The sequence below is a fragment of the Macaca nemestrina genome, chromosome 3 (genome assembly GCF_043159975.1).
Source record: "Macaca nemestrina isolate mMacNem1 chromosome 3, mMacNem.hap1, whole genome shotgun sequence".
In the NCBI taxonomy this organism is placed as follows: domain Eukaryota; kingdom Metazoa; phylum Chordata; class Mammalia; order Primates; family Cercopithecidae; genus Macaca; species Macaca nemestrina.
In genome coordinates, this window is record NC_092127.1 from 140,302,763 (window position 1) to 140,321,178 (window position 18,416).

At 39.6% G+C, this 18,416-nt stretch overlaps 1 long non-coding RNA gene across 1 annotated transcript in view; it reads left to right on the top strand.

Moving 5' to 3' along the window:
- Nucleotides 1–13,876, top strand: part of LOC139362405 (uncharacterized) — a 376,215-nt gene extending 362,339 nt beyond the window's left edge. The window contains exon 4 of the long non-coding RNA XR_011621257.1: nucleotides 12,450–13,876. This is a non-coding gene — a long non-coding RNA (uncharacterized lncRNA). The remainder of the gene's footprint in view (nucleotides 1–12,449) is intronic.
- Nucleotides 13,877–18,416: the final 4,540 nt, after the last annotated feature.

An 18,416-nucleotide genomic window follows, 5' to 3' on the forward strand; every position in this document is an offset into this window, starting at 1 on the left:
TATCCATGAGCATGGAATGTTCTTCCATTTGTTTGTGTCCTCTTTTATTTTGTTGAGCAGTGCTTTGTCGTTCTCCTTGAAGAAGTCCTTCACATCCCTTGTAAGTTGTATTCCTAGGTATTTTATTCTCTTTGAAGCAATTGTGAATGGGAGTTCACTCAGGATTTGGCTCCCTGTTTGTCTGTTATTGGTGTATAAGAATGCTTGTGATTTTTGCACATTGATTTTGTATCCTGAGACTTTGCTGAAGTTACTTATCAGGTTAAGGAAATTTTGGACTGAGATGATGGGGTTTTCTAAATATACAATCATGTCATCTGCAAACAGGGACAATTTGACTTCCTCTTTTCCTAATTGAATACCCTTTCTTTCTCCTGCCCAATTGCCTTGGCCAGAACTTCCAACACTATTGAATAGGAGTGGTGAGAGAGGTCATCCCTGTCTTGTGCCAGTTTTCAAAGGGAATGCTTCCAGTTTTTACCCATTCAGTATGATATTGGCTATGGGTTTGTCATAAATAGCTCTTATTATTTTGAGATATGTCCATCAATACCTAGTTTATTGAGAGTTTTCAGCATGAAGGGCTGCTGAATTTTGTCAAAGGCCTTTTCTGCATCTATTGAGAAAATCATGTGGTTTTTGTCTTTGGATCTGTTTATATGATGGATTCCATTTATTAATTTCCATATGTTGAACCAGCTTTGCATCCCATGGATGAAGTCAACTTGGTCTTGTTGGATAAGCTTTTTGATGTGCTGCTGGATTTGGTTTGACAGTATTTTATTGAGGATATTTGCATCAATGTTCATCAGGGATATTGGTCTAAAATTCTCTTTTTTTGTTGTGTCTCTGCCAGGCTTTGGTATCAGGATGATGCTGGCCTCATAAAATGATTTAAGGAGGATTCCCTCTTTTTTCTGTTGATTGGAATAGTTTCAGAAGGAATGGTACCAGTTATTCTTTGTACCTCTGGTAGAATTCAGATGTGAATCCGTCTGGTCCTGGACTTTTTTTGGTTGGTAGGCTATTAATTATTGGCTCAATTTCAGAGCCTGTTATTGGTCTATTCAGGGATTCAACTTCTTCCTGGGGTCTTGGGAAGATGTATGTGTCCAGGAATTTATCTATTTCTTCTAGATTTTCTAGTTTATTTGCATAGAATTGATTATAGTATTCTCTGATGGTAGTTTGTATTTCTGTGGGATCAGTGGTGATATCCCCTTTATCATTTTTTATTGCATCTATTTGATTTTTCTCTCTTTTCTTTATTTGTCTTGCTAGTGGTCTATTTTGTCGATTTTTTTCAAAAAACCAGCTCCTGGATTCATTCATTTTTTGAAGGGTTTTTGTGTCTCTATGTCCTTCAGTTCTGCTCTGATTTTAGTCATTTCTTGCCTTCTGCTAGCTTTTGAATGTGTCTGCTCTTGCTTCTCTAGTTCTTTTAACTGTGATGTTAGGGTGTTGATTTTAGATCTTTCCTGCTTTCTCTTGTGGGCATTTAGTGCTATAAATTTCCCTCTACATGCTGCTTTAAATATGTCTCAGATATTCTGGTAGGTTGTGTGTTTGTTCTTATTGGTTTCAAAGAACATCTTTATTTCTGCCTTCATTTTGCTATGTACCCAGTAGTCATTCAGGAGCAGGTTGTTCAGTTTCCATGTAGTTGTGCAGTTTTGAGTGAGTTTCTTAATCCTGAGTACTAATTTAATTGCACTGTGGTCTGAGAGACAGTTTGTTGTGACTGCTGTTCTTTTACATTTGCTGAGGAGTGCTTTACTTCCAACTATGTGGTCAATTTTGGTATAAGTGCAATGTGGTGCTAGAAGAATGTATATACTGTTGATTTGTGGTGGAGAGTTCTGTAGATATCTCTTAGGTCTGCTTGGTGCAGAGCTGAGTTCAAGTCCTGGATATCCTTGTTAACTTTCTGTCTTGTTGATCTGTCTAATGTTGACAATGGGGTGTTTACATTTCCCATTATTATTGTGTGTGTGTGGGAGTCTAAGTCTCTTTGTAGGTCTCTAAGGACATGCTTTATGAATCTGGGTGCTCCTGTATTGGGTGCATATATATTTAGGATAGTTAGCTCTTCTTGTTGAATTGATCCCTTTACCATTATATAATGGCCTTCTTTGTCTCTTTTGCTCTTTGTTGGTTTAAAGTCTGTTTTATCAGAGACTAGGATTGCAACCCCTGCTTTTTTTTTGCTTTCCATTTGCTTGGTAGCTCTTCCTCCAATCCTTTATTTTGAGCCTATGTGTGTGTCTGCACGTGAGATGGGTCTCCTGAATACAGCACACTGATGGGTCTTGACTCTTTATCCAATTTGCCAGTCTGTGTCTTTTAATTGGGACATTTAGCCCATTTACATTTAAGGTTAATATTGTTATGTGTGAATTTGATCCTGTCATTATGATGTTAGCTGGTTATTTTGTTCATTATTTGATGCAGTTTCTTCCTAGCATCAATGGTCTTTACAATTTGGCATGTTTTTGCAGTGGCTGGTACTGGTTGTTCCTTTCCATGTTTAGTGCTTCCTTCAGGAGCTCTTGTAAGGCAGGCCTGGTGGTGACAAAATCTCTCAGCATTTGATTGTCTGTAAAGCATTTTATTTCTCCTTCACTTATGAAGCTTAGTTTGGCTGGATATGAAATTCTGGGTTGAAAATTCTTTTCTTTAAGAATGTTGAACATTGGCCTCAACTCTCTTCTGGCTTATAGAGTTTCTGCCGAGACATCTGCTCTTAGTCTGATGGGCTTCCCTTTGTGGGTAACCTGAACTTTCTCTCTGGCTGCCCTTACCATTTTTTCCTTCATTTCAACCTTGGTGAATGTGACAATTATGTGTCTTGGGGCTGCTCTTTTCGAGGAGTATCTCTGTGGTGTTTTCTGTATTTCCTGAATTTCAGTGTTGGCCTGCCTTGCTAGGTTGGGGAAATTCTCCTGGATGATATCCTAAAGAGTGTTTTCCAACTTGGTTCAATTCTCCCCATCACTTTCATGTCACCAATCAAAAGTAGATTTGGTCTTTTCACATAGTCCCATATTTCTTGGAGGGTTTGTTCATTTCTTTTTGCTCTTTTTTCTCTAAACTTATCTTCTTGCTTCATTTCATTTATTTGATCTTCAATCACTGATACCCTTTCTTCCACTTGATCGAATCAGCTACTGAAGCTTTTACATGTGTCACATAGTTCTTGTGCCATGGTTTTCAGCTCCATCAGGTCATTTAAGGTCTTTTCTATGCTGTTTATCCTAGTTAGCCATTCTTCTAATCTTTTTTCAACATGTTTAGTTTCCTTGTGGTGTGTTCGAACATCCTCCTTTAGCTCGGAGAAGTTCGTTATCACCAATCTTCTGGCTCATCTAAGTCATTCTCCATCCAGCTTTGTTCCGTTGCTGGCAAAACACTGCCATCCTTTGGAGGAGAAAAGGCACTCTGGTTTTTAGAATTTTCAGGTTTTCTGTTCTGGTTTCTCCCCATCTTTGTGGTTTTATCTTCTTTTGGTCTTTGATGATGGTGACCTAGAGATGGGGTTTTGGTGTGGTTGTCCTTTTGGTTGATGTTGATGCTATTCTGTTCTGTTTGTTAGTTTTCCTTGTAACAGTCAGGACCCTCAGCTGCAGGTCTGTTGGAGTTTGCTGGAGGTCCACTCCAGACCCTGTTTACCTGGGTATCTCCAGTGGAGGCTGCAGAAGAGCAAATATTGCAGAACAGCAAATGTTGCTGTCTGATCCTTCCTCTGAAAGCTTCATCTCAGAGGGGCACCTGGCTTTATGAGGTGTCAGTTGGCCCCTACTGGGAAGGGTCTTCCAGTTAGGCTACTCAGGGGTCAGGGACCAACTTGAAGAGGCAATCTGTCCATTTGCAGATCTCAAATTCCATGCTGGGAGAACTGCTGCTCTCTTCAAAGCTGTCAGACAGGGATGTTTAAGTCTGCAGAAGTTTCTGTTGCCTTTTGTTCAGCTATGCCCTGCCCCCAGAGGTGGAGTCTACAGAGGTAGGCAGGCCTCCTTGAGCTGCAGTGGGTCCACCTAGGTCAAGCTTCCTGGCTGCTTTGTTTACCTAGTCAAGCCTCAGCAATGGTTGACACCCCTCCCCCAGCCTTGCTGCCACCTCACAGTTCCAGCAAGTCTCCATGGGCATGAGACCTGCTGAGCCAGGCACAGGATATAATCTCCTGGTGTGCTGTTTGCTAAGACCACTGGAAAGGTATGGTATGAGGGCAGGAGTATCCTGGTTTCCCAGGTACCATCTGTCACAACTTTCCTTGGCTTGGAAAGGAAATTCCCTGACCCCTTTCACTTCCTGGGTGAGGCGATGCCCCACCGTGCTTCAGCTCACACTCTGTGGGCTGCTCCCACTGTTGAACCAGTCCCAATGAGATGAACCTGGTACCTCAGTTGGAAATGCAGAAGTCATCTGTCTTCTGTGTTACTCATGCTGGGAGCTGTAGATGGGAGCTGTAGACTGGAGCTGTTCCTATTCAGTCATCTGGGAATGATCCCAATTTCCCTTTTTTAAAATTTATTGAGCCTTCTTTTATGGCAAGCATGTGGTCGATTTAGGAATATGTTCTATTTGCAGATGAGAAAAATTTATAATCTGTAGTTGATGGGAGGAGTGTTCTGTAGATGTCCTAGGTCCAATTGATCAAGTGTTGAAGTCCACAATTTCTCCATTGGTTTTCTGCCTTGATGATTTGTCTAATGCTGTCAGTAGGGTGTTAAAATTCCCCACTATTATTGTGTGGATGTCTAAGTCTTTTTTCATAGGTCTAGAACTACTTGTTTTATGAATCTGGGTGCTCCAATATTGGGTGTGTATATATCTAGGATAGTTAAGTCTTGTTGAATTGTATCCTTTATCATTATGTCATACCCTTGTTTGTTCTTTTTTACTGTTGTTGTTTTAAAGTCTTTATCTAATATCTAAAGTTTTATCTAATATCAGAGTAGTAACACCTGCCCTTTTTTTTGTTCCATTTACATGACAGGTCTTTCTCTGACATTTACTTTGAGCTTCAGGGTTTCCTTATGTGTGAGATAGATCTCATGAAGACAGCAGACATATGGGTCCTGTATTTTTATTCAACTTGCCACCCTGTGCCTTTTAAATGGGGCATTTATACCATTTACATTCAAAGTTAATATTGATATGCAAAGTTTTGATCCTATCATGAAGTTAGCTGGTTGCTTTGTAGTTTCTATTGCATGGTTGGTTTATAGGTTCTGTAGGCTATGTACTTTAGTGTGTTTTGTGGCAGCAGGTATTGTTATTTTGTTTCCATGTTTAAAACTCCTTTGAGGCTCTCTTATAAGGTTGGTCTAGTGGTAACAAATTCCCTTAATGCTGGCTTGTCTGGAAAAAGATTTTATTTCTCCTTTACTTATGAAGCTTAGTTTGGTGGGATATGAAATTCTTGGCTGCAATTTCTTTTCTTTCAGAATGCTGAAAATAGGCCCCCAATCTCTCCTGGCTTGTAAGGTTTCTCCTGGGAAGTCTGCTGTTAGACTAATGGTGTTCCCTTTGTACATGATCTGAGCTTTTCCTCTAGCTGCCTTTAAGTCTTTTCTTTAGTATTGACCTTGAACAGTCTAGTGACTACATGCCTTCATCATATTCATTTTGTATGGTATCTTGCAGGTGTTTTCTGGATTTCTTGTATTGAGATGTCTACCTCTCTAGCTAGATAAGGAGAATGTTCCTGAATTGTTCCCTGAAATATGTTTATTTTCTTTTTTCCATTTCTCTCAGGAATGTCAATAATTCATAAGCTTGGTTGCTATACATAATCCCATGTTTCTCAAAGACTTTGTTTATTTTTTTAAATCCTTTTTTCTGTATTTTTGTCTTACTGAGTTGGTTCAAAAGACTAGTCTTTAAACTCCGAAATTTTTTCTTTTACTTGGTCCAGTCTATTGCTAAAGCTTTCCATTGTATTTTGAGATTCCTTAAGTGAGTTTTTCAATTCCAGAAGCTCTGGTTGATTTCTTTTTAAAATATTTATCTCTTCCTTCATTTCCTGGATTTCCTTTGAAGTCTCTTTGTGTTTATTTTCAACCTTATCTTCTATCTCATTGAACTTCCTTACAATCTATCCTTTGATTTCTCTATCTGTCATTTCTGAGTTTCCATTTTGGTTAGGATCCTTTGCTGGAGAGGTTGTGTGATCCTTTGGTGTCACCACATTCAGATTTTTCATTGTGCCAGAATTCTTATGCTGGTTCCTTCTTACCTAGAGATGCTGGCGCTTCTAATATTTGTAATTATTTTCATGTGAGTAGGATTTTTTGTCTTTCTTTCTTTCCCTATAATAATATTTTTTGCCTTTTCTTTCCCCCACTTCCTAGGGAATGTGACTGTACAGAATACTAGGTAGGGTCCTTTGGCTTTGCTTCTATAGTCCCGTGCATTTCTGTCAGCAGGTTTTATATGACTCTGCAGTTCAAACTACAAGTCATAGATGGCACTTATGAGTAAGAGCCAGCTGTGGCCAGTACAGCTGGGTATATGTGTGATCCTTGTTTACTGAGAGAAGCTCTCTGTTGCCTTGGGAAATGGGCTTATTTGTGGAGTGCACAGTGGTCTGAGCTCCCTCCTTATCCTTGGAGAGGCAGGGGGCAAGATGAATGGGGCTGGACCAGGCAGGTCTGGACCTACAGTTCCCCCTGATGGCAGACACAAGCACCAGCACTGAGGGGAGAATCCAGTGGCCAGCCACCAAGCCCTCAGAGATATGCCTAGGCATGGATCTGGGAAACCTCCTCAATCCCAAGTTCTCTGCATGGGGATGGGGGTGGTCTAAACTTCTGATCCAACAGAGTGTGTGGTGCAGATGCCTGGAGATCTGCCTGGAGGTGAAACAGAGATGGTCCCACTGCACCATAATCTATGTACAGGAAGCATGAGGTGGCTGAGACTGTAGATCCAGGCCAGGGGGTACTCTGAATACCTGGAGATCTCCATGGGCATGGAACAGAGAAGGCCACACTGCACCACCATCTATGTCCATGAAGAGTGCGGCAGCTCAGGCTCCTGGTCCAGGCAAGGGGATGATGCTCTGATTCCCTGAATTTTGGCTTAGGGGTGGAGTGGAGAGGGACCCTACTGCATCACAGTCTTAGGGTAGCAGATTGGTGTACCCAGCAAAGACACATACACACCTATTCCAGGTCACCAGTTGTCCTTAGCTGTAAGTCTTGTTGTCTGAGAGAAACTACAGCTGTAACAAGAAACTACACCTGTACAGAGAAACTACACCTGCTCCAGGTCTGTGATGGGGGAGAGCAAAATTCCAGCACCTACTGCTGAGGTACTTTTCACAGTTCTGGCTGTGGAAGCTTCTACCCCAATCCAGAGCAGGTGTTCCAAACTGTGGTCCAGGACTGAAGTTCCTGAGCAGCCATGCTGCTGGCTTTCCAAAGAATGGCAGACTTTATATGTGCCTGGGTTAAAAATGGTGTCCTGCCCTCGATTCCAGGTCTGGAAAAATGCCTACAGCTTTTCTCAGTGTCTTTCCCTCATAGCATCTTCAAGCCTCTCCCCAAGATAGCTCCAGGGCTTGGGAAAAACAAAGTGCTCTCCCTTGGCCTGAATTGCTTGGATCCCCAGTGGAAAGGTGAGTCACAGAGGGAGGCTCTCTGCCTTTCTTGCGTACTGGGGTTTCACTCACTTTAATCAGCCCCATGTCATCACAGGGGCTATTTGCCCACCCCATCTCCTCACTGGGATCTGGAGTTTCCTTTGTGATTCTAGTGGATTCCCATTTTCCTTCTTGAAATGAAGCTCAAAGAGTTGATCATTGTGTACTACCTTGTTATTTCCGAGTGAATGAGGCATGCTGAACGCCTCTAATCTACCATCTTGGAAAAAATAAATTTATTTTAAAATAATAAAATTCAAATATGTAGGATAAGCAAGTGGAAATATCTAGTGTACAATGTAAGGACTATAGTTAATAGTGTTCTAAAAATATGGATTTTGCTAAATGAATAGACTATGACTGATGCCACACAGAAGAGGAATAGGAAACTATGTGAGATGATAGACATGTTCATTTGCTCCACTATAGTAACCATTTTACAATATATATGTATTTTATAACATCACATTGTATACCTTAAATATATACAATAACATTTATTTTTTTAAAAGAAATCAACCAGAACAGTTCCCCAGATTTACTCATGAAGTCATTCTCTTTCTCTACCACCACCAACAGCATTCCCTCATCAACTGTGTACTCTATTTTTTTTTTTTTTGGCAGCCAATGCAATCCATGAGTAGTGAGATTATTATTATATAATAAAATAATATGTTCAATTTTTAAAAATACAGGTAGTTTAAAGAAAAAGAGAAAAATTATTATAGCTTATAAACATTTACCTTAAGAAAACTAGAGTGATGTTTCAGGACAAGAAATAATACTAGAGATAAAGAGAAATATCTCAGGATGATAACAGAGTATTTCATCAAGAATGCCTCATAAATGTGCATGTATCTAATTACAGAGCTTCAAATACACATGAAGCAAAAGCTGACAAAAGAGAAATAAGCCCACAGTAATACTTGGGAATTTCAACTCTCTTCTCTCAGTAGTTGGTAAAAAAAAAAAAAAAAAAAAAAACTCAGTAAGAATATAGGAGAATGGAATAGCAGTATCAACCAACTTGATCTAGACATTTACAGAACAACATTTCTAGGATGCTCCATGGAACAATAGCATATATATTATTTTCAGATGCACATGGAACACTCATCAAGACAACATATGCAGGACTATAGTCTAAACAAATTTAAAAGCACTAAAATAATAGAGTATGTCCTCTGACTACAATAGAATCAATTAGAAATTAACAAATATTGGAAAATCCACAAATGTTTGGAGATTAAACATCTCTAATCATGTATTATAGATCATATCACAAAGAATATGAGAATATATTTTTACCTGAATAATAATTAAAATATAATACTTCATAATCTGGAGGATACAGCTAAAGCAGTGATTGGGGGGAATTTAGAGCTTTAAATGCTTACATTAGAAAAGAATAAAAGTCTAAAACTAATGATTAATGATGCAAAATTTCACATTAAGAAGTTAAAAGAACAGGAAAACAAAGTGAACCCAAAGTAAGTAAGTAGAAGGTAAGAAATAAAAATATGAATGAAATCAATGAAATTTGAAAATAGATAATTAACAGGAAAAAAGAAACAATGAAACCAAAAGCAGGTTCTTTGATAAATTGTTAAGTTTCTAATTAGACCAAGGAAAAAAGGGATATGAATACTAAAATCAGGAATGAAAGAGGAGACATCACTGCAGGCATTAGAAAGTTAAAAGCAGACTATTGTGAACAAATTTATGCAACAAATTGAGTAACTTAGAGGAAATGGGCAAATTTATTGAAAGACATAAGCTACCAAAATTAACATAAAAAGAAACAGGGAAACCTAATAGCACTGTATTTATTAAAGAAATTGAATGTGCCAAAGTAATTAAAAGTAGAAAACACTTTTTCATTACATAGTGCTTGAACCACTGGATACTTATGTGAAAAAAGCATGAACTTCAACTCTTACCTCACAGTAAATGCAAAACTAATTATAAATAGAGCAGCGACCTAAATGTAAAAATAAAAGTTATAAAATGTTTACAATAAAGCATAGGAAAATATCTTCTCAAATCTGGAGTAGACAAAGATTTCTTAGATATCACATAAAATATAAAAGAATAATATTAAACATTCCCTATTTCAAAAGTCTCCTTTAAAAAATAAAACAACAAGCCCCAACAGAGTGGTTGTTTGTGTTACTTGTATCTGACAAAAGACTTGTATCCAGAATATATAAAGAACTTTTACAATTTGATAATGAAGACAACCCAGTTTTAAAATCAGGTAAGTCATTTGACATTTTAAAAAGATGAGAATGGCCAATACATGCATAGAAAGATGTTCAACATTTTCAGTCATAAAGTTAAAGCCACATTGATATATTTTTACATAGCCATAGAATGGCTAAAAATAAAACCAAATAACTGAGAATGTAATGGGTGAGGTTATGGAGCCACTGAAACTCTCTCATATATTGCTGAGACAAATGTAGAATGGTACAACCACTTTAGAAAACAGTTGAGCAGTTCCTTACTTACACTGCCATATATCTGTCAATTCTACTCCTACATATATACCAATGAGAAATAAAAACATACATCCATTCAGAGACTTATACACAGATACTTATAGCAGCTTTATTCATAATAACCTAAAACTAGAAACAACCCAAATGTCCATTAACAAATGGTTAAACATATTGTGGTATATCATTACAATAGAAGACTATTTCATAATAAAAGTCAACAGACTATTGATATACAGAGTGTGGATCTCAAAAACAGTACTGAGTGAAGGAAGCCAGACACAAAAGAATATGTGCTGCGTAATTCCTTTTATGTGATATTTTCAAAAAAGGAAAACTAACCCATAGTGACAGAAAAGAGGTCAGTAGTTACTTGTGTCTGGTGGTTGGGGGTGGTATTGACAACAAAGAGGCCTAAAAGAACTTTTCAGGATAATAGAAATGTCCTATACCTTAATCAGGGTGGTAGGTACACAAATGTGTACATGTGCCAAACTCAAACTGTATATTTAAAATGTACACATTGTATGTATATTAAACCTCAATAACATTGATTTATATATCATTGTGATAATCTTATACTAAAATATAAAGTTGAAGAAATGGTTTATATTTTCAAAACATAAAATATGAGAAAAATTCAAAGATGAATCCAGATTAGGTCCACAATCCAAGAAAATGGGAAACAAGATTGGGCACAGTGGCTCACATCTGTAATCCCAGCACAAACCCCTGAGGTCAGGGGTTTATGCCCAGCCTGGGAAACATAGAGGACCTTGTCTCTACAAAAAAATTAAAATATCAGCCAGGCATGGGGGCACATGCCTGTATTTCCAGCCACTCAGGAGGCCGAGAGGAAGACCGCTTGAGCCCAGGAGTTCGAGGTTGCAGTGATTTATGATCGTGTCACTGCTCTCCAGCCTGGGCCACAGAGCGAGACCTGAGATCCTGTGTCTACCAAAAAAAAAGAAAAAAGAAAAAAAGAAAAAAAAAATGGGAAAGAAGGAAAGGAAGAAAAAAAACAAACAAAATCCTATTATTTTCCTGAGTGTAAAGAAAACAGAAATTTTCAGTTTGGAATGTTGTTGATTTATCTATTGAATTCATTTATTACTTGGTTCCCTTATACTTCCATTCTATTAATAACAGGGCCACTACAATGTTTCAGTTCTCTAAGTATCAATTTTAACTCAGTCTCCTTTCCTTAGTTCACATTTGTTTGTGTAAATGGCCTGTGGAAAGGCTAGGGGAATCATCCCAGTGTACACTTGTATGGCTGTTGCAGGGGGCCTGGAACCTGGCCTTTTCGTCCATCTTTGGCCTCTGGAAACTGGACAATGGATCATGACCATGTATTGAAAACACTGCTGTCAACCTCCCAATCAGCCATCCTTGATTTATTTTGCTCGTATAGATGGAGTCATACCCTTCTTGGCTGCCTTTCTAGTTTTTCCTCAGGGACACTGTTTTCTATTAATCAGCTCCACAATTCTCTGCAAGTCAGATCCACTCATTACATTTTGTCCTTGCATTAAGATAATTGCCATTACCTGGCTTCTGATGAGTAAGTACCACCACCTGTTTTCTATTGTGTGCATTGAGCGGGGCAGGTCCTATTATCAGTAAGCCCAGCTCTTTAGTGGCATTTTCTACTGACAGCCTGGCCTGCTGAGGAGCACTGGCACTGAACTTCTTACTGATGCTGGAGCTTCTCACACCAGGACAATTCTTATTGCTTCAGTAACAGATGGCTAGTGGGCTTTCCAGCCTTACCTAGTATTCTCACCCTGGTATGTGTACTTCGCTGAGCCTTTTATTCTTTCCTACCATCTACCTTGGCAACTCTGGTATTTCTACCTTACTGAGTGTGAGCTATTGCCCTTTCCATGCCTCTAAGAGCCATCTTAGGAGTGTGTTTGTACCTTCTCTTGGTGTCCTTGCTAGAATTTCAAGTCACATACCCTAGAAGTGTCTCCCAAACTGGTAAATTCTCTTTTTAAACAACATGCTCTGACTCCTTGATCCAGAACCCTTAGAAACCAATACCATCTATACGCTTCTAGTTCTTGTTTATAAAAGATGACTAGGTCCTGAAGTTCCTTTATCACATCTAGCATGCCTTTGGCTGTTTTTGCAGCAACTTAACCTTAGGTATAGGCCCATGGCCAAGTATGTAGGTGGCCCTTGATCCTGAGATGGGCACCTGTTATCTTGAAAATGAAAAGCCTCTGCATTGCCTTTGAGCAAGGGGAGAGTGTTAGCCCTCACTAGGGAGGAGTGAACTACCTCTAATTTTTTTTTTTTAGGATTCTCACTGTGTCACCCAGGTTGGAGTACAGTGGAGCAATCTCAGCTCACTGCAACCTCTGCCTCCCAAATTCAAGCAATTCTCCCACCTCAGCCTCCAAAGTAACTGGGACTACAGGTGTAAGTCACCACACTTGGCTAGTTTTTGTATTTTTAGTAGAGATGAGGTTTCACCATGTTGGCCAGGCTGGCTTCAAACTCCTGACCTCAGGTGATCCGCTCACCTTGAGCTTCCAAAGTGCTGGAATTACAGGAATGCACCACGGACCCAGTTGGAGTAAACTACTTCTGTAGGAATCAGAGGAAAACGAAGATTCAAGATATGGGGGGCATCAACTGCAATGTCCCCGTACCACATGTCAGGGTCTTATTTTTACTTAACCAAGGTCCTGAGACTGGCATAGCAGATCTGTCTACGTTACGAGTTGAACCTCCTTTGAGATTCATTACTCTTATTTTCTGGGCTTGATCCTCAGCCTTTTTGGACCTTCTGTGAAGGAAACAAGAGCTGCTTCTTATGCTACCAAGGATAACTCTGCCTTTCACCCCTAGCTTATCTTTTTATTCAAGGCCTTAATCGAGCTTAGTGAAGCCACCGGATTCTATTGCCTCTCTAGTTAGTATTTTCCTCATATTTCTCCAATGTCAGATATCAGCATTTTCTTCCACCAGTATACCATCCAACTTCATCACCTGTGACTGTTTTAACAACTGCCCAACCATCTCATGCCAGGGTTGTATGTCCTCTGCCTACCACCAGCAGCACTCTCTGCCACAGATTGGACTCTCTAGGAAGCAGACTCTAGATAAAGACTATCATATAGGAGGCTTATTAGGGGGTTCCCTTGGCTCCAACACCTAGGGAAGAAAGGGGACTGAGGGGAGAGAGGGGAAGAAGGAGACTGGGCAGAGGAAGAAATTGAAATATGATGCAGACAAAATAAAGCTTCAGTTGACCCTGTGGCCGTTTCTGAAAATGGAATGACCCTTCAGAGCTATTCCTAATTGGGGTGAGAAGGCTGAGCCTTTATATTCCCACGTTAAACAGTCATGGGATGTAGACCACCCTGAGAATGGTGGCTGTTTTCACCTGGAGGCACTCCCAGTAGCTGGGGCAACAGCTTCTTCATTCTGGGGAGAGTTTGAGTAACACATTACAGCAACCACACAGCAACCATCCCCCTCTTTCTTCCATTCAAGGACTAAATTATGCTGCGTGTGTGTGTATGTATGTGTGATTGAAAATAAAACCTGACACTCTGTGTGCTTCGAAATATCTTGGAGCTCCAACGACCCCTTCACTTCCTAGAACTTCCTAGTCATAAACACTGCTGTGACCACAGCAATGAGGTTGTTTTCTTTCTTTTTCTTTTTCTTTTTTTTTGTTGGTCTTTCTTTTTTGCTTTGGATATGTAAATACTATTTATCAAACATTTACTACGAGCTAGGCCCTGTGCAAGGGAATATATATGGATAATCTTTCATAATGATCTCATTTAATTATCACTTCAATTCTATTTTGTAAACATGAGTAAGCCTTTAGTATGAAAATAGAGATTGAGGTTGAATTGTGTTTTCAAGTCACACTACTAGTTCTTATTGGAATCTGTGTGGAACCCAGATCTGACTCCAAAGTCAGTCCTAGTAATGACACTGCAATTGGCCACCTGCTTCTTTATCTCCAGCAGCCTCAGCCAAAGTTCAGGTACACTGTGGGCCAGTGTTCTTGATCAAGCCCTGTTCCCTGCAGCATAAATTCCTAAACAACACCTTTTGAGGTACAACTTATAGAATTGTTTTATTAAAGTTCTCACCTTTTATTTTAATACATGCCCACTGTGTTCAAACCTAAGACTCAGCTGTCCTCCCAGGCTCAATTGAAGTCTCCTTTCTAGCTGTATTTTTCTTAGGTATTCCAGACCAGAATAGCCTCACAGTGCCTAACAAAGCTTTCCCACTAGTGAGGATTTAGCCACATTTTCACCGCTTAGTATCTTCATGTATGTTTCTGTTGCCTTCAACAGATTGGAAACATCATGTGCGGTCTTTCACGCCACTACCTTATAGAATGTATTGTACATAGGAGACATCTTGAAGCAGATTACGTTAATTTTGTATTAATGTCATGAGTTACTTAGTGATATGCCCTTGGGCTCTTTTCTGTTTCCTCATTCTCTAATAATGATATGATTTTTATATTTTCTTAGATTTCCCATGATGCTGAAATCCTTATCTATGCTATATATTTGTCGTCCTGCACTTCCTCTCATGCATAGCTCTGCCCTGGGAACCCCAGGCAGTTAAGTTTATTAGTGATGATGAACCCAAGCTGGTTATGTTCCATTTAAGGCTAACAGTTCTCACGGTTATAATTAAACTTCTCTGTTTTCGGTATGATTAAACCCACAGATTAAACCTTATATTTTCCAGGGAAAATATCGTATGATCCATTGTACCTAGTGACTAAAGTGAGATTTTAGAATGGTTTGAAACCTTGCTGCACAAAGTGTGGACTGTGGACCAGGAACAGCAGTGTTACCTGGGGGCCTGTTAGAAATGCAGAAAATCGTGCCCCACCCAGACATGCAGGATCAGAATCTGCATTCTAACAAGATCTGCAGGTGATTCCTACCAATATTTAAGTTTGAGAAGTGCTACATTAAAAGATAATTTAATAGCAGCTCTATATACAAGTGGTTCTCCGTTAGTGCATTCCATGGGCCAGCCACATTTTTGATGCTTCATACTGTTCTAATTATCCCAACAGTCCTGACAGTGCTATTTCTGCTTACAGATGAAAAACCTGAGTCTTAGAGGCTAACTTAGCCAAGATCATTCTGCTTATAATCAGTAGTGCTGATCTTGGAGCACAGCACCGTCTGCTTTGAAGACTGTCTTTCTTTCTGTTGCAGATGCCGCAGATGCTCTCAGACTCTGCCTGTATGTCCCTGCCCCTTACCATTCCAGAGTGCACGGGCTGGACTGCCTCCCCCACAGCAGTTCTAAAGCAAGGACTGATGGGAGTTAGTGTCTAAATTCCCTAGCTCCCTTGGCTCTCAGGTGAGATAATTCTGTGCTGTGTTTACACTATAGCTCACAGTTTCCCTGCAAGATTGATGTCCAATGTACTATGCTGGAAGCTGGCTTAATAATGCACCTTTTATTAATCTCTCCTCATCTCTACTTCCCTGCGTTTCTCAGTACACCATAATTAAATCCTTATCTCAGTCTCCACTTCTGGGGAGACCAGAATTAAGACAGAAGAAGAGTAAGCTTGGCTCCTATGAGAAATGCCTCATACCACAATAAAAGAAGCACTGAAAAGTGAACAATTAACCTCCCTTGTATACATGAGTATAACACTCTCAAGAATAGTGGGATCTTCTTATGAGACTGCTGACAGTTGAAAGATGAGATTCTATGATATTTATTAAAATGAAGACTCATAGGGGGATATACAGAAAAACAGTTAACTTCTTCCTCATAGGAATTCTCCTCCTCGTTGTTAGAATATATTGTCTTTTTTATATAACTATTTTCTATGGGAGGAATGAACAAGTGTCTTTGGGACATACATCCTTTCTATCCCTCAACTCTTCATGTATACAAGTGAGGGAAACCTCATCGTGTAAATGAAGTATCTCATTCTGACTGTGGCATAAAGTCTTTTCAAATGCTGATGTTTGTACTCAGGGCCAGTTTCATGGGCATGTGACAGAGGGCCCTGCACTTGGTTTGATACTCTGCTGTCACTACCTTGAAATTCTTAATAATAGTGAACAAAGCACCCCACATTTCTATTTTGCACCGGATCCTGGAAATTATGTACCCACTCCCATTTGTACTAATTAAAAATTCTTTAAAGTGTGAATTTTCATGACACAAGCAAGAGAAGTCAGGTTAAAAGAATGGTAAGAGGAAGAGCAGAGTAGCTTCCAGGAAAACTAGCTCCAACAAAAGTTGGAGTTTCTAGAAACTTCTGGCAGTTATGAAAGATTTGCTGCAGAGAGAGTGGGAGGAAAGCCATGGCATCAGGACGTTCCGTACTATTTCTGAAACGTACATATGCAGAGGCACAGGCACAGATGTGATGGCTGAAACAGCATGTTTGACTTGGAGCCAGCAGGGAAAGTTCAAGTGACCCAGGAAACTAGAAGCAAAAAGAATGAGCCACTTGAAATAGCTGTTCTGCATTAGTCAAACAAACAGATCCTGTTCCTAATGATATCCAGCATTTACCAAACATTTACTCTCTACCTGGAACTGTTAAAAAGGGACTTATAGTCATTATCTCATTTAATCTGACGACAACCCTTTAAGGCATGTGCTATTATTGTCCCTATATCACCAGTGAGGAAAGCTAGGACAAAATAAGATTAAATCATTGCTCAGGGCACCTAGCAAGGGCTGGAGCCTGGACTCTAACCCTGACAGACTGTGGAGCCCAAACTCTTAATTCTGACATATAGCTCCCCTACCAAGTAAAACAGCTCTCCACTCTAAGAGGCATGATGAAGCAGATATTGTGCGGAAAGGACCCCAGTGGAGAAGTGAAAAGAGAAAGGCTGTGTCCCTGTGGTGCAATCCTTTGTGGAGCAAAGTTCCCCATTTCTTCAGGGGTAGGGGTTAGGGTGGGGGCAACCAAACATAAACATCCGCAGACCTTGGGGAGCCCACACGGGATTTTCCTGGACCCATTTTGCTTCACAAGCACATTTTCCATGGATTTTTCATTAGGCTGTGTCAGGGTGTCAGTGGTCTTCAAACTGTTCTATTGAGCCCTTGGTTCAACTTTTGTAGCTCATATGTCTTCCACAATGAGAGGGAACTGAATGGAGGGGCTCAGACTCCTGCTTCACTTGCACAGCTTCCCTTTCACTTATTTTAATCTGAATATAGGGATTATAGATAAAAATTGGTTTGCAAAAAGAAGACAAGGTTCTACAGCTAAAAATACACATATAAAAACCATTGCTCTGGTCAGTCGCTTCAACTGGGAGAAGATGAATAAGCTGTAGGCAGATCACAGGGCTCTTGCACACACATTCCTCCCTCCTCTCCCCCAAACACAACTCACATTCAACCTGGGTCAACGAAGAAAGGGTAATACTGGTATTTGGTGTTTGTAGAATCTTGGGCAGAAAGTATCTGAATCTTCTCTATGCCACAGACTTGTTCACTAACTGTGAGTTTGTTCCTCACTTAAGAATAGTTTTTAAACATAAAGTGTTTGCACCAGGAAAAAAAAAAAATTTTATATATATATATATATATATGTGTATATATATACATACATACATACACACACACACACACACGCACACACATATATATATATATCTTTGCAGGGTCAATTCAGATGCCTTTACAATGATAGTGGTCCTGACCTTCCTTTCAGGCAGGAGCCAGAATTAATTGTTCTTTCCTCTGCTTTCCTGCGGCAACCAACAATTATTTGAGTATCTATCAAGTGTAAAACAGGGTGGATCCTGCCCTCAAAGGACTCACCATCTAGCAGTAAAAGGACCTAAATAATTCCTGTGCCTGTTGTGACAATGGTCACTTTCTACATCATGTTGCAGAGGCAATAGAAAGTGCAGACAGCTGAAGGACATGGAAAAAAATTGATGGAAGACTGGCAGCCAGGTTTGGCCTTAAAGCAACTGCATTTCCCTAGGTGGATATGTAATTAGTTTTCCAAGAGAAGATGATATAATGGCTACATAAAGGTAATATAGCATAAACAAATCCTACAAACCTGGAAAAGCCGCCTTGAGGGTAGGAACTTGGTTTTCTAATATTTCCCTTGAGGCCTCTCTTATCCCACACACTCTTCAACATCTGGACCTATGTGACAAGTTTCATAGACTAATGATTCAAATGATATTCTGTATAATTCTGTTCGAGTTTGGTGATGAAGGCACACATTCCTATACATATAATTCTAATAAAAGTATGTGTCAGCA